The sequence below is a fragment of the Crocuta crocuta genome, unplaced genomic scaffold (assembly GCF_008692635.1).
Source record: "Crocuta crocuta isolate KB4526 unplaced genomic scaffold, BGI_CrCroc_1.0 scaffold17, whole genome shotgun sequence".
NCBI classification, from domain to species: domain Eukaryota; kingdom Metazoa; phylum Chordata; class Mammalia; order Carnivora; family Hyaenidae; genus Crocuta; species Crocuta crocuta.
This window is the reverse complement of record NW_027532041.1, coordinates 7,042,065-7,057,971: the sequence shown is the minus strand read 5'-3', so window position 1 is coordinate 7,057,971 and position 15,907 is coordinate 7,042,065. Positions and strand designations below refer to the sequence as shown.

General features: G+C 38.9%; 1 long non-coding RNA gene across 3 annotated transcripts in view; it reads right to left on the bottom strand.

Moving 5' to 3' along the window:
* The window catches only part of LOC144241732 (uncharacterized), a 331,611-nt gene that overhangs the window by 274,214 nt on the left and 41,490 nt on the right, over window positions 1–15,907 (bottom strand). For all 3 annotated transcript variants that reach the window (XR_013338172.1, XR_013338174.1, XR_013338173.1), the window contains one exon: window positions 4,954–5,008. This is a non-coding gene — a long non-coding RNA (uncharacterized LOC144241732). The remainder of the gene's footprint in view (window positions 1–4,953; window positions 5,009–15,907) is intronic.

The following is a 15,907-nucleotide window of genomic DNA, read 5'->3' as shown; positions in this document are numbered from 1 at the left end:
ATGTAGTGTTACTTCCCGTGGGCTGAGAAATGCTCTGGCCAGTCAGCACAGCAGCTCACAGAGCCGGGGCCTCACCCATCATGTAGAGTGTGTGCACATGTACAACATGTGGACACTCATCAGCTGCCAGGTGTCCCTTCTTGCCAGTCACTGAACGCACACACGATACCCTAGTTGGGGTCAAGGGCACTGAACCAGGCATCTTCATCCATTTCTCCCTCCTACAAGCTCAACACTCCAGCCAAGACAGGTAAGTTATACTAGTTATCTGGATCAGGAGTGGGCAAAAGGCTGGCACCAATGGGTGCAATGCACCAAGGCCTGGCTCTGAGATTCTGTGGGATGGGCAAGACCCTCTCCTCACCTGTGCCCACAATCCTGTAGAGGGAGGAGGATCTGGGAGGCCAGAAAGGGTTCAGGGATCAAAGGAACCAGTAGCTAAGAACCACCTACCAGCGCCTGGGCATCAATGGGGAGGTCCTCAGTCCTTCTCCATTGTCATATCCAATTTCACTTACCAATCACAAAATTGGGATAAAATTACAAAGAATTTTAGAATGGTGGTCATAGAACCTTAAATCAAGTGGGAGATCCTGCTGACCATGGAACCCTGTGGGACTGCACTGGTCACATGTCCATGAAATCAGCCCTGCTGGGGTAGAGAAAACACCCCGGGCCTACCTACTCCTGTCTCTCCCTCAAACTTTCCCTCACCCTGAGAACCCTGACCACCCCCACCCACTCAACTGAAGGCATGGGGTTTCTTAGACAAAAATGTACCAGATATATGTCCACCAAGGAAAAAAAGAATCATTTTTTGCTCTTATTTCCTCTTTTTTTTTTTTTTTAACAAATGAAAATATTGACGTAGAGAAAGCTTGACACCTGAAACTAATGCTCCATGTGGTGTGTCTGGGTCTAAAACCAGAGTCCTTGGTCTTTTCTATTACATGGGGCTGCTGGGGGAGCTACGAGGGGAAAATGCATAAGGAAGGGTACCTAGCAAATATGTTGATATCTGACAATGTTACAATCCTACTTATAATGATTGACTTTTAGGGAAAAAGTAACCAAAACATCCTGACACTTGTAGCAGATGTATATGAAATATTCTCCTCTTGTGTATTATGGTTTTAATGTGAATGCAACATTTATTAGAAGAACAAAAGTATTTTTGAGCTGGTCATCATTAACTTATTAATTACTCACATATGGTATAATTTATAGATGATGCTCTCACTGATTTATACTTTAGAAGGAAGACATACCTACCTGTAATCCTATTCTAGTGATAGTCTTGAAATGCATTGCAAGCTTAATCCTTTAATGGCCTTAAAATGCACATGTGTGTCATATTATATAAGCCAATGTATTTTAGAAAAATTTTTTATTCTTTAGTATCAATCAAAACATCAAAAAATCACATTATAGAAAATTTGGAATATAAGGAAAAGAAAGTAGATCACCCATGACCCTTCCAGTCTCACACAACCAGTTTTAATTTTGGAGTATTTTTCTCCTAATATTGTTATATAAGCAACAATATTCAGTTGTACTGCAGTGCTTTGCTTACATAAAAGGAAAATCTAAAGCCAAAGGTAAGAAAAGACCCCACATGATTTTATTATTTTACTTAAGACAGAGACATGGACTAGATCCTTTTTAAAGATACTTTCTATATTAGAAGTAAAATCATAACTTCTTTTTTTTAGGTTTACTTATTTTGAGAGAAAAGAGAGAGAGAAAGAATGTGTGCTTGAGCGAGCATGGGAGGGGCAGAGAGAGAGAAAGGAAGAGAGAGAATCTCAAGCAGGCTCCATGCTGTCAGCACAGAGCCCAACATGGGGCTTGATCTCACAATCATCATGAGATCATGACCTGAGCCAAAATCAAGGATCGGACACTCAACCGAAGGAGTCACCATGGTGCCACCCACGTGCCCCTAGAAGTGAAATTATAATTTCTTAATTTGAAAAATACTAGAGAGAAAAAAGTAAAAATCTCCCAAAGTTCACCTAAGAAGTAAAAGTTTCTCCCTGTTCCACCGATCCAACTCCATCCCCTAGACTTGACTCTTGAAGTTTGGTATACATCTCACCCCAAATTTTCCAAATCTAGATAGGTGTATATAGATGTACGTGAATACACACATGAATTGTTATAAAATTTGAATCGTACTACAAACTGGTCTGTAACTTTATTTATAACCTAAGCCGGCACTAAAATGTTAAATCATAGGTTTTTAAAAAATAGTATTAATATATTATCTATATTTATATAATGATAATATAAAAGTAATAAATATTTATTTTGGGGAGAGTGCAACCAGGGGAGGGACAGAGAGAGGGGACAGAGGATCCTAAGTGGACTCTGCACCGACAAGTTAACAGCAGTGAGAATGATGTGGGGCTTGAATTCACAAGTGCTAGATCATGTCCCGAGTCCAAGTTGGATGCTCAACCGACTAAACCAGCCCGATGCCCCCTACATCAGTTTGACCTGCTTATGTTTATTAATGTCCATCTAAATAAGCCAAAGGGGCTAAGATATTTTCAGGTCAGAAAACAACATTTCTCACACTGACATAACTAGAGATTTTTTTGTTTCCTTGTTTGTTTTTAATATTTATTTATTTTTGAGAGAGAGAGAACATGAGAAGGGGAAGGGCAGAGAACGAGAAAGACACAGAATCTGAAGCAGGCTCCAGTCTCTGAGCTGTCAGCACAGAGCCTGACACAGCACTTGAACTCACAAACTGGGAGATCCTTACCTGAGCTGAAGTTGGATGCTTAACCAACGGAGACACTCAGGCGCCCTTGAGGTTGTTTTTTGTTTGTTTGTTTGTTTTTTTAACACAAAGACTCTTTTATTAGCTCATCATCAACAGAGCATCCCTCCTAGGCAAAAGAACTTTTGCCTATCTTGTAGCTTCACTAGATCTTCATTTATACCTTCCTGGTAGAACTTACTGCAGACTCTTTGTGTTACAGTTAAATTCATAAATCAGCTATTAGAGAAAAAACAAACCTAATGTATCTTGTTTCTCCTGTAGTTATTAGAATAGTGTCTTGTACAAAATATGCCTATAGTTAATGTTTGTTGCTCAAACAAGTGCATGAATGACTTATCTGATTTACTTCAAGTTATTTCGCTAACTGTAGTATGCTTTGCACTAATCAGTCCAGATTCTCATCTAGTCTTTCTCAGTAACCAATATTTGACATGACAGTTCAAGTTCAGTTAGTGAGAACTACTGAGACAACCAATAGACCCATAGAGAACACCTTGTTCTCTATCCTGATCATGAGCAGGGGACTTTCATTAGGCATTTTGGCCTTTAAAAATATCCTCTTTCATTTGAGTAGCTCGAGGTAGTAATAAACTTCTAAAAACTTGACCCCTTTGGGACACCTGGATGGCTAAGTCAGTTAAGTGTCCTACTTCAGCTCAGGTCATGATCTCACCACTCGTGAGTTCAGGCCCTGCGTCAGGCTGTGTGCTGACAGCTCGAGAGCCTGGGATCTGTTTCGGATTCTGTGTCTCCCTCTCTCTCTGCCCCTCCTCCACTCATGCTCGCGCGCTGTCTCTCTCTCTCTCTCTCTGCCTCTCTCTCTCTCTGTCTCTCTCTCAAAAATAAATAAACATTAAAAACATTTTTTTAAACTTGATCGTTTTTAATTTCTAGGAATAAATAATTATTCAAATAAATCTTTTCTAAGATTTGAATATACAGTCCTATCAAATTATATACATATGTCTTTATTTACTAACAGATACATACATACATGCCTTTATGTCCATTTTAAGTTCTCTATTCTTTTTTTTTTAGGTTTATTTATTTTTGAGAAAGAGAGAGAGCATGAGCTGAGGAGGGGCAAAGAGAGAGGGAGACACAGAATCTGAAGCAGCTCTAGGCTCCGAGCTGTCAGCACAGAGCCTGATTCGAACTCACGAACTGTGAGATCCTGACCTGAGATGAAGTTGGATGCTCAACCGACTGAGCGAACCAGGCACCCCTTAAGTTCTCTATTTTTACACAACCCTGACCTTATAAATAGTATTTTCCCTTGTTTGAGTCCCTATTTTTTTTCCAGATTTTGCTTATGCAGATTTTCAAATGTACACAAGACAAAATAGTATAATAAACTCATCCCCAAATTTTAACAATAATCTCCCAGATGTTTACAATCCCCAAAGTGACATGATTTGTTCCCAGAGAATCAAACAGCAGTTCTTGTCAAGCTCCTTTTCAAATGCTAGACAGGCTCTCTGCAAAAGTAAACAGGACAAGAGTCACTTCAAAACAAACGATCTTCAGGAAGTGAAAACCGGAACCACATGTGCACCCTGAACTGAGGCTTTCAGTGCAGGACAGGCTTTAGGTTTTGGCATATTGTTTGCAAAATAGAGCAGGAGAATACAGAGTCAGGAGCAGGAATGCCTGCATGCGATGAAGGCTGCTGCGTGGCCCGAAATCCCCTGGACCCTCTGCAATGCACAGAGAGGGGATGAGGCGTACTCTTTGCCCTCAAGGAACCCATACATTTGTTCGTAGGAAATAATAAGCTATTCAATTACCAGAAGAAATGGATGCATTTAATTGGATAAACCAGAAAGAAATTATTGCAACGGTGTCGAATCATTTATATCCTCTGTATTTTTGTTTCAGTCCAAGCAAAAATTTTTCTTATTTTCAAAGTACTAAGTGACATATTAGGGATAAACACATAGTTCAGTAGAAAATTCCAAATTTCCTATCTTTAACTATTAACAAAACTGTTTAAAACTAAAAAAATAAAACATAAAAACTCATGTAATGCATATGTTACCAACAATCTTTTCATTTCTGTTGTAGTCCATGAGTGATCTTAGGCATGCTAATATATGAAAGAACAAGTAACTTCTTTTCAGTTGACTTATCTGCAGCAAAATCTTATAGAAATTATTCCTCACCTTATTCTATTAGCATCAATTCACTCTGGCTTGAACAGATTAGAAGCTCAGCCCACTGTTGGAAGAAAAGAGAGAAAAATGGAGTGGAATCATGAGACTTATCCAATTTCTCCTCCACATTATGGAAGTGTGGCCCAAGGAACCAAGAGCAGAGACATTCCCTGAAAGCTCATTAGAAATGCAGTAATGAAGGCTCACTTAGTTCTACAAAAGCACAATTTACATTTCTATAAGATCCCCCACTGATATGCCCATTCAAGATTGAGAAGCATTGTCTTAAACTTTGTTTTATCTCTAGGTGGTGACTGTGACACCACAATACAACTATCTTTGTATATAACTATTTTGCCACCTTTCTGATAATATGGTCTCTCTTGATTAGAGAATCAGGTTTCACATACCTTTTTTGAATGATATATATCCTCACAGATACATTTGATTTAGTAATATTTTGTATATACATCTCGAGCTAAAAGCCTAGCCCTTTTCCTGACCCCCTTTAAAGTTAATATTTAGGGTTAAGACCTTTGATTTCTAGGAATCAGAAATCTAAGCTGGAAAAGAAAAGAATTTCACATTTCTTTAACAGTCAAGAGATTCATCCATGCTGCTCTATCTCAGCAAGAGAAAAAGTAAATACTAAAACCAAATATTAGATATAATAAATGGAAATATTGCCACTAGCATAATCTAAACTAAGACATTATAAAGACACATACACATACAATTTCATGGCATCTTTCACAGCCATTTTGTATAGAGAAGTTATGAATTTAACCTTTAAAAGCTTTCAGTTTCTGAATATCTGCAAATTACTTTCAATTGGAGAATTAGAGAAGGCTAAAGTACTTCCCATTTTATTATATTGGGCCCTTTAGTAAACTCTGGCTTTGAAAATTATTTAAAATGTTGATAAAATATTTTCTATTTAACTATTCCTACATACCTTTGACTTAAGCAACATTATAATACAGATAAACAATTTAGCTTTGTCCTTGTGTATGGGTTAGAATATATGTGCCACAAATGCCTTTACAAACCCACAAAATATTTAACACATCTCTCCCAATTTACCACTTTTTTGTATTTTTGATTTTTTTTAATGCTCTATTTATTTTTGAGAGAGAAAGAGCACAAGTGGGGGAGGGGCAGAGAGCGAGGAAGACACAGAATCCAAATCAGGCTTCAGGCTCTGAACTGTCAGCACAGAGCCCCACACAGGGCTTGAACTCATAAACTGTGAGATCATGACCTGAGCTGAAGTCAGGCGCTTAACTGACTAAGCCACCCAGGCACCCCTTTACCACTTTTATTTAAATACACACACACACACACACACACACACACACACACACACAATCTAATCTCAGTAAACTAACAATTCCTTTGGAAAACTAATTTGGAGTAGAAATGAGAGGAAGTGGCAGACCAGAGAAGAGTATGGCTTGGGTAATGGGCCAAAGAACAGACCCAAATATTGGGTATGTGGTTGACTCTAGGATGGGGAGTGGGGGTAAAGAAAGAGAGAAAACTGTCCCTCTTCCTTCTTCTCTCCACACCTTCCTCCCCTGTGCCCCCTCCACCATCAGGAACAAGTCCCATACTCTTAGATCAAGGACTCCTCTCCTCACCACTCAGGAAAGGCCAGAACATATCTTTAGACTGTTCCCAGCAATTTGCCACTGGTAGATTATTAGGGACTATCCTAAAAGACAGAAACGCCTAGCGGTCTCAGCTTTAAATTAATTATATTCATGTTTTTAACACAGGTCACAAAACCACAGATATGATCTTAGTAGTTAAGAATCTCTCTGAAGTTTTATTATAATACGTATCTACTTAGTATGTTTGATTCATAAACATAAGAGCAATTCAGCATTGGACTTGCCAAAACTTAGGCTGCTTCAGAAAGAAAGATGATGGAATAAGGCAGACCCAAGACTAAGATATGAAACTAAGTTCATCATGGTTCCAGAGGCCTTGGGCAGAAGTCTAAGTGAGACCTTCCAGAAAGGACCTGGAGAGGCCCATGTTAGCCTCCATGAACAGAGGAACCCAGATCTGCAGTAGGCAGCAGCAGGCACTGTAATCAGGGATAGTCTTCCAGGACAGCCAGGTGGTAGCATTCTTCAGAAGTATTTGTCTTATTTTGGTAAATATTTGGGAAACTGGAACATAGATATCCGAGGCTCTGATAATAGTTTCTAATAGTTTTTCCTAAGAAATACTTGGCATCTTTGCTCCTTTTGCTTTTCTTATGCCAAAACCCTCTCAAATTTTAAAGTCTCTTCTCCAATCTGAGATCATCTTGACAGACTCACAAGCTGTAATGAGACATTTCCTCCTCCTGACAGACCCATGTGTTTTTCATCATAAGCAATGGTATCAAAAAAATAATTGTGTTCTTCGACATTATTTGTGAAGTCAGTGTTTCACTTCCCTTATTCATCTTCTGTTCCAAACTCTTGACTTTCAAAAGCAGGAAGAATTTTTTTTTTTTAATTCTGTCCATATACTGAAACTGTTCGGTTTCTACATTTGAATTAAAATTTACAAGACACACATTCTACTTCTTTTTCTCAGTGGTATCATTTTCTTCCTGGTGTAGTAGTAGAAGCATGTAGAAGTTGGTGGGTGGTAAGAATCTTGACACATCTCACGATTCGCCATGGACACCATGCCAAAGATCATTATTATTCTGTAGAATAATTCTGCCTCATCAAAAGGTAAGAGTTCATATTTTATGAGAAGAGCCTTATCTGACTCCTGAAGTAGTTTCTTCTTCAACTTTTGCTCTGTGATATAACACGTTCATTCACTTGCCAGCGCTTTAACCTTAATACTTGTTTTCCTACACATCCTCAAACTATTTACTGTGTTGTTGTTTGTGGGTCTTAATATTTTGTCTAGGAGCTCTTCATCCTCCCAAATAAATGGGAGTAAACCCAGTTCACTCCTCAAACCATTTTTCAATATTTTGTTGTGTTTTCCTCTATCATGTAATATTAACATATTTTACATACTCTATCACGTCATATTTTTAAGCTTTCCATAGGTCATCAAGCTTTTCTTCTGTCCCAAAAGATTATATTCTCTTCAGAATGTATTATTTTTAACTACCACCGCAACCACTATCATCACTACTGAGCCTAACATACTGATGACATCAAACAGAGAGCTAACAGTGTTTATTGAATTACAAAATGAACCAAGACCTATTTCTTTTGTGGCCATAATTCTTTTAACTGCAAATGGATTATAAACTTGTATAGTAGAACACTGCTGCAAACTCTTGAGTTACAGGGGATCCCTTTGAACTGTGTCTACCTCTAGGGTCCAAAAACTAGTGATCTTCTTGTGTATTAGAAATTAGCACATCATCACCCACTGAGCCCAAACTCCTTCACTAACCACAATAGCACCCTCATATTTTTACCAGCAATGAAACAAAATATTTCATTCACCTCTTCCTGCTATTATCTATATCTCTTTTGCTTCCTGATTTGGGAATATGAGAGTTTTAGGAATGCTGGTTTAAAGCCTTATCTGGCTATTTTACCATCCCTTGATTCCTCCTGTTAGAAATTATCTTTTCTTATCTTTTGAGAGAAAGAGAATCAGTGAACACCTGCATGCCTCCAAGCAAGGAAGGGGCAAAGGGAGAGGGAGTGAGAGAATCCTAAGCAGGCTCCACCCACAGCCCTTCCAAAGGCTCTGTTTCACAACCTTCAGATCCTTACCTGTGCCAAAATCAAGAGTCAGATGTGTTTTTTTTGTTTTGTTTTGTTTTTAATATTTTTATTTATTTCTAGGAGAGAGAGAGAGAGACAGCGTGAACAGGGGAGGGTCAGAGAGAGAGGGAGACACAGACTCTGAAATAGGCTCCAGGCTCTGAGCTGGCAGTCAGCACAGAGCCCGACGCGGGGCTTGAACCCACGAACCGCGAGATCATGACCTAAGCGAAAGTCGGACGCTTAATCGACTAAGCCACCCAGGCGCCCCAAGAGTCAGATGTTTAACGGACTGACACTGAGCCACCAAGGGTCCCTCCTGTTAGAAATTCTTTATTTCTAATTTAAGAAAATATTAGATTCCAAAGAGTAAATAAATTTATACTCTACATTTGCATAATCAAAGTGAAACAGAAAACAAAATTAAAAGTCCTGTGTAACATTTTGGTAATTTTATCTTGGTTTTAAATATCTTTAAAAGTCTTTTCATAATTGCATAATAACAACAGGGGAATAAAGATTAACGGATTCTTAAATGGGGACAGAAATACAGAGTGTAAACTGTTGCAGTTAGAATTGGAAATCAAACTCCAAGGCAACCATAATTCAATAAATGCTAAATATCAGCAACATACTGTTCACTGAAAGCTACTTTTTATCCATAAATCTTTGCAAAAATTATTCGTCCTTGAACTTATAGAACCTAGCATGGTGTCTAGCTTGTAATAAATAAAATAACTCAATTATACATGGCATTGAATCAGGTACTAAGGAGAGCTATGACAGGAATTAAGAATATTTACTTATTACGAAATCTTCAGTTTAACAGAGCTGCAATATATAACAAATGTAACATAAGCATTAGAGCTTATATTAATAAGATTGGATACAAAATTAGGTTCCTTATTGAAAAACTTCTTAAGCATTCAAGTGCACTAAAAACGGTAGATATAGGGAGCAGAATTAACCAAATTTAGCTTCCCGTGAATTTCTTTCCCTACCCTTCCAAAAGAATACTTATTAATATCTCTCAAGAAAACAGTACTCCATTAAAAACCTTTCAGAAAGTGATGAATCAATACAATGGCAGTGACAAAACAAGACAAAATTAAGCAAGAGACAATTCATGGACAGAAGTCCTGAATTGAGTTTTGACATGTTTGGAGAAGACGGCAAAAGGCATCAGAAGACAAGACTAACACCAGGTCTTTAACTCTCATAGGGAAGAGTTGCAAAGAATTAAGTAGAAATTAGCCTAAGTGTAGTGGTATCAGTAAATCAAAGCTAACAAGGAAAGAGTATTTAGGTAGAATTTACCTAATGGTAAATGAAGAGCAGTTCTAACCTTTAAAACAGAGGTTATGCAAGGATTGTGCTTGTGGGTGTAATTATATTGTTGTGATCATCGGTACATATTCAAATTATAAAGACATGGAAAGGATGTTTGCTACTTAACCTAAGTAATATTAATCTAGCACCATGTCTTGCTGCTTCAAAAATGGCTTTCCTTATCTGTTGGAGAGACTAAAGTCCTCTTCTAAATTGAGGGTCCATTTGGAAGAGTTGAAATGCATTAAAGCTTTTGTTATTTTCTCACTGAAAGGAGGAAATAGGAAGTATGTGGGAGCTGGAGACGGGAAGGACCTAGGGAAAATCAGAGGGAAAAAATGATAAGTAATGTGATGCCCTGGGCTCCTTCTGTCAGACAGTTCTAAGGATAGATTTTGCAACATATATGGAAAAAAAATTGGATTCAGAGCCAAAGCTGCTATTTTCCAGTCAAACTCTGAGATCATAGGCTCTGGCACCTAAATAAAAATGTTAAATGAATATGGAAAAAGAGACATCCCCACCACTGTCCTGAATGAGAGTGGCAACCTCTGGTGTGGCCTGCAGAGCTGTGGCCAAGCACCTCTGAGACCAGTGGAACCCAAGGAACCTGCTTTCCCAGAAGAACATCAACTGCAGGTAGTTGTAATGCAATACCTACTCCAAATGACTGGCTGGCAGCACGGTAGAAAATACGAGTGATTTTTTTTTTTCATGTGCAGATATGAGACATCATGAAGATTTTAAGAAATAGGTGATTCTAAGATGTGTAGTCAGGTATATAGAAGAACCATAATTATTTAGCAATAATGTTAACGAGACTTTATTTGAACTTCTAGGTTGGCCAGACCTGGTGATATTTATGTACAGTAAAGATATAGTGTTTTGTATGGTATCAGATGACATACTTCTAGATCAGGAATTGTAAATATTAATGTCTTTGAGGGCTGTGCAATAAACATAAATATGGGGAGAGCACCAGGGATGCTACAATAGGTACAAAACAGATAGTATCCAATCCAGCATCACTCTTGCTGGATGCTATGTTTTAAAATACTATCCAGGCATAACATGAAGGCTGTATAAACCTAATAGACCTCTGTTGCTTCACCTTGTTCTCAGTGCTTCTCATGACCCTTCCATTGTTTCCTATGTCTTAGAAGTAAAATCTACTTTCAGTGACATGTCACATAAGAGTCCATCATAATTTATTCTATCATTTTGTCTTCATTGCTCATCGGCCCTCATTCATACTCTAGTATCCAGTATCCATCATACACGATGAATAAATAAATAATAAATTTCCTTTCCAAAACACTACTAAAACATGGTTGTAGGGCTTCTGGGTGGCTTAGTCAGTTAAGCGAACAAACTCTTGATTTTGGTTCATGTCATGATCTCATGATTCATAGGTTCAAGCCCTGAATCAGACTCTGTGCTGACAATGCAGAGCCTGCCTGATATTTCTCTCTCTCTCTCTCTCTCTTTCTTTCTCAATCTCTCTGCCCTCTCTGCTCCCCTTCTCAAAATAAATAAAATAAACTTTAATAAATAGATAGCATGGTGTGACAAAACCTGCCTAACTTTTCATCAAGAGTCTGAGACAACATTTCTCCATGAAATGGGCAGAGACTATAGAACAAGAATATGAAATTGTTAATTTTACAAAAAAAAAAAAAGTCATTCTAATTCATTTGCAGTGATGCTACCGTTTGGTTGAACAATTTCTGTAACACCAAAATTCCTGCTTGCAATTGCTCACAAAGCTGCGAAACCTTCCTGACCCCAAAATGGTTTTGCATTCCTCTTTAGTCCTTTCAAAGCTGGAGAAGCTGAAGCTTAAACATAGACTAGGCTTGTGAACACCCTCCATAATCTTGCCATCATTTCAGTATCACCCTCCTCAAGGGCCCTAAGATCCAAGACACAAAACTTCATTCCTGTAGCCCCTCTCCATCCTATCTAAATAGGTGGATACTGAGGAAATCAGCACCCCCAAAAGACCAATTTCAATCAAGGCTTTCTTGGGATCACACTGGTACTCATCTACAGAAATAATTACTGCCAATGTTTCTCTAGTTTGCCTAAATTAATAATATTAATCATTTCTGACCCATGTCCTTCAACTCCTCTGTATTAGCCATTAAAATAAAATCTGTACCATCAAGAAAAGACCATAGATCAGAACACATTCTTCCTGAGTGCTACCCATCACTGTAGTTAATGGATTCGTAGGCGCCCATGCTCTTTCTCATCAAGATGCTGCAAATAAACTATTCCACTGACATGTAACAAATGTATTTGGTTTGGTTCACCAAGACTCACGTGTTTCCACAGTAAAAATCGCTTTTCTGGGTCTCAACCGAGGGCAAGTTCAAAGTAGGATTTTGAAACCTCATGTTTGGTCACTCTGATTTCTCTCACAATAATATAGACTGAAATGTAGTAGTTTCCTTAAAATCATTTTTTTCTAAAAGTGTTTTGAGTCTATGGTTATGTTTGAAGAAAACCAACAATGATGAAAATATAACTATTTACTAATTGAGCCAGGAAACTTAAAAGACGTTAAACGTAATTTCTTTAGGCTACAGATTGTCTTCAACAGGAAACTGTTGAGATAATCACTTGGTCAGGCTCATCTTCTTTCGTTGCTGATGAAAAGTTAGCTCAAGAACCTTCCTAGTTCTCTGGTGCAGATGCTGCCTCTTGATAAAGCAGTCTTCCTTCTCTGTAACTTCCTTGGGAGACACGCCAGCTACATATAGTTAGTGCAAGGATAAAATTTCAGTTCTTGGAACTTTAAAAGCGCTACCACCTGCAGGATTTGAAAAGGTTACACCATAGTAACCCCCCTGATATGGCATAGCTGATTCCTCTCCCATTTAAAAGGTCATTTCAAATCCTTCATATTTTTATGTCCCATATCCAACATCCATTTTACAAGCCAAGTGCACTAAATCTAAGACCTTCAAAGAATCGCAGGCTTCAGATGGAGTTTGAAAACAAATTCTTGCTTACAAGTAATGCTACACTTAAGCCCTCCCAGAAAACTACCCTATTTTTAAAGACCATCAGAGAAAGATTTTCTCAGCTTGCATAAATATCCTATTACAAACCCCTAGCACTCTGCCTTCACAAGAAGTTCTTTGTCACATATTATCTAAATCTGTCACAATCTAGCTTAAGTATGTTTTTTCTACTCCAATCCTTTGCTAACCTACCATCTTTCCTACCAACTTCCATTGCTTATTTCAGTTGATGGCATTATTCTCTTTGTTATCAGTCATCTAAATTGTAGCCATCTGTCTTTTAGGACTGCCAAGTCATCACTTGATTGATCACCAATCAATTCTTCTTCCACAAGCTTCCCTAAATCCATTTGTGTCATCTGCATCCCCAGAGTCTCCAAGCTACTTCACTATGCTGTCTAGTACATGGGGTAAAATGGAAGGGCCGCTAAAATGGAAACGTCTCCAGCACTGGTTCTGCCCAAAATAAATGAATGATCTTGCAAAGTCTTTGCATCTTCTCAAGTAGGGTCCTCCTCAATAAAATAAAAGAATTAAAATAAATTTATCAGGTTAGTTCACCACTTATTACTCTGTAAGTTTGATTCCTCAAAATGTGTTAATTGGTTCTGTTTTTATATTCCCCTCATCCCGCACACTGTCATGAAATTAAAATTCTCAAGATGCCATCATCTCTTTATAAGGAAACTGAGGTTTAGAGAGGGTAGTTTACACCTCCGAGACCACATACTTTATAAGCCATAGAACAGGACATGTTCAAGGCCTTTGCTAGGATCAGGCAGACAAAGTGCATAGGGAACAACACTTAAGATGACACTTACTGTCTGGCTAGTGCAAATGCAAAGTTGGCACCTAAAACTCTACCCTTGGTGCCTTATTTGCTATATTCTAAAGAAATCTGTTCTCTTAGCTCTGGAATGATGCGATCATCAGGACCTATAAATTTTATATTACTATTATTTATAACATACTAGACATGAAAAGACACAATTTTGTTCAAAAGGCACTTCCACAATTATTTATTTAGAATAAAATAAACATGCATCCTGCTTTATTTTTAAATCAAGAATTCCAGAAAAGAGCATGAAGATGGCAGTACAGTAGGAGGATCCTAGACTTACCTCATCCCATGAACAAAGCTAGATATCCCAGAAATGAACCTGAAGACTGACAGAGCAAACTTCACAACTAAAGAGAGAGAACTCACAGTAAAGAGAGTAGGAAGTTTGGAGACATGGTTTTGGGGAGAAACCACTCATGGATGCTATGGTTGAGAGGGAGCCATAGTCACAGAGAAGGGCAAGAGAGAGGAACACGCAGGTGAACACACAAGCGAAATCTTTCCCCATAGCCATTGGCTTGGAAAATGAGAGGGGCTCAATTTCATAATTTCTTACAAGAGGGGCTTAAAGCCTGGAATTAAAAAAAAAATTTTTTAATGTTTTATTTATTTCTAGGAGAGAGAGAGAGAGAGAGAGAGAGAGAGCGTGAGCAGGGGAGGGTCAGAGAGAGAGGGAGTCACAGACTCTGAAACAGGCTCCAGGCTCTGAGCTGGCAGTCAGCACAGAGCCCAACGCGGGGCTCGAACCCACGAACCGCGAGATCCTGACCTAAGCGAAAGTCGGACGCTTAACCGACTAAGCCACCCAGGCACCCCAAGCCTAGAATTTTAAAGACCAGCAGGCTGGACTGGGGTAGAGCCCAGAGGGCATGAGCTGATCCTGGAGAGAAGGCAGGCAAACAACCTGGGGGAACAAAAGAGCTGGCTAACATCATTTTCCTCCTCCTCAGCCCCTCAGCAGAAACACAGAACCACCTGCAGGAAGCAGTGCGGTGCTGATACTAACTTCCTAACTTGCTTACACCAAGCCTCACACCCCAGGAGTCCCACACAACTGCCCCTCTCTATCAAGCTTACCTTAGTCCTAGCACGGTGGGCTCCGCCCCCAGATGACCAGCATAAAACCCTGCTGACACCACATCTCCCAGCTAGAGAGTTCTGCAGGGCCTCAGTTCTGATAGAAGTGGTGACAGTTCTCATTTCACAAGCAGACCAGAGCACACCTAGTTAAAACTCACCATATTCAGGCCAGGGACCGAATACTGCCCACAACAAGCAAGGAGAGCCTGTGCAGACAACTGGCCTCATGGACAGAGCAGCCAAAGCACAGCAGTAGAGCACACAGAGCACACACTAGAGACACTCCCTGAAGTGACGGGCCCTGGGCACTACATACGGCCATTATATTCTCCTCTTCATAAGGCCATTACTTTCAGGAACAGGAAACATAACTGGCTTTTCTAACAGAGAGAAGAAGGCAGGAACTTAAACAAAATGTGAAGACAGAGGAATTTATCCCAAATGAAAGAACAAGATATGGCCACAGCCAGAGGTATAAGTGAAAGAGTCATAAGTAAAATGCCTGACGGATAATTTAAAGCAATGATAGGCTTGAGAAAAGAACAGAAGAGATCAGTGAGACCCTTCCCACAGAGATAAAGCAATGAGAAAAGAACCAATCAGAGATAAAGAGTGCAATAAACAAAATTAGAAAAAGGCTTGATGCAATGAACAGCAGCTGGAAGAAGCAGAATGAATTAATGAAGTAATGGAAAGCAATGAAACTGAATAGAAGCGAGAAAGAAGAAATATGCAAACCGAGAATAGACTTCAGGAACTCATTGACTGCCTCAAATGTAGTAATATTCATATTATAGAAGTCCTAGAAGAAGAGAGAGAAGAGGGGGCAGACGTTTTATTTGAAAAAATAATAGCTGAAACTTCCCTAATATAGAGAAGGAAACACACATCCAGTTCCAGGAAGCACAGAGAACTCCCATTAAAATCAAAAAACGCAGGCCACA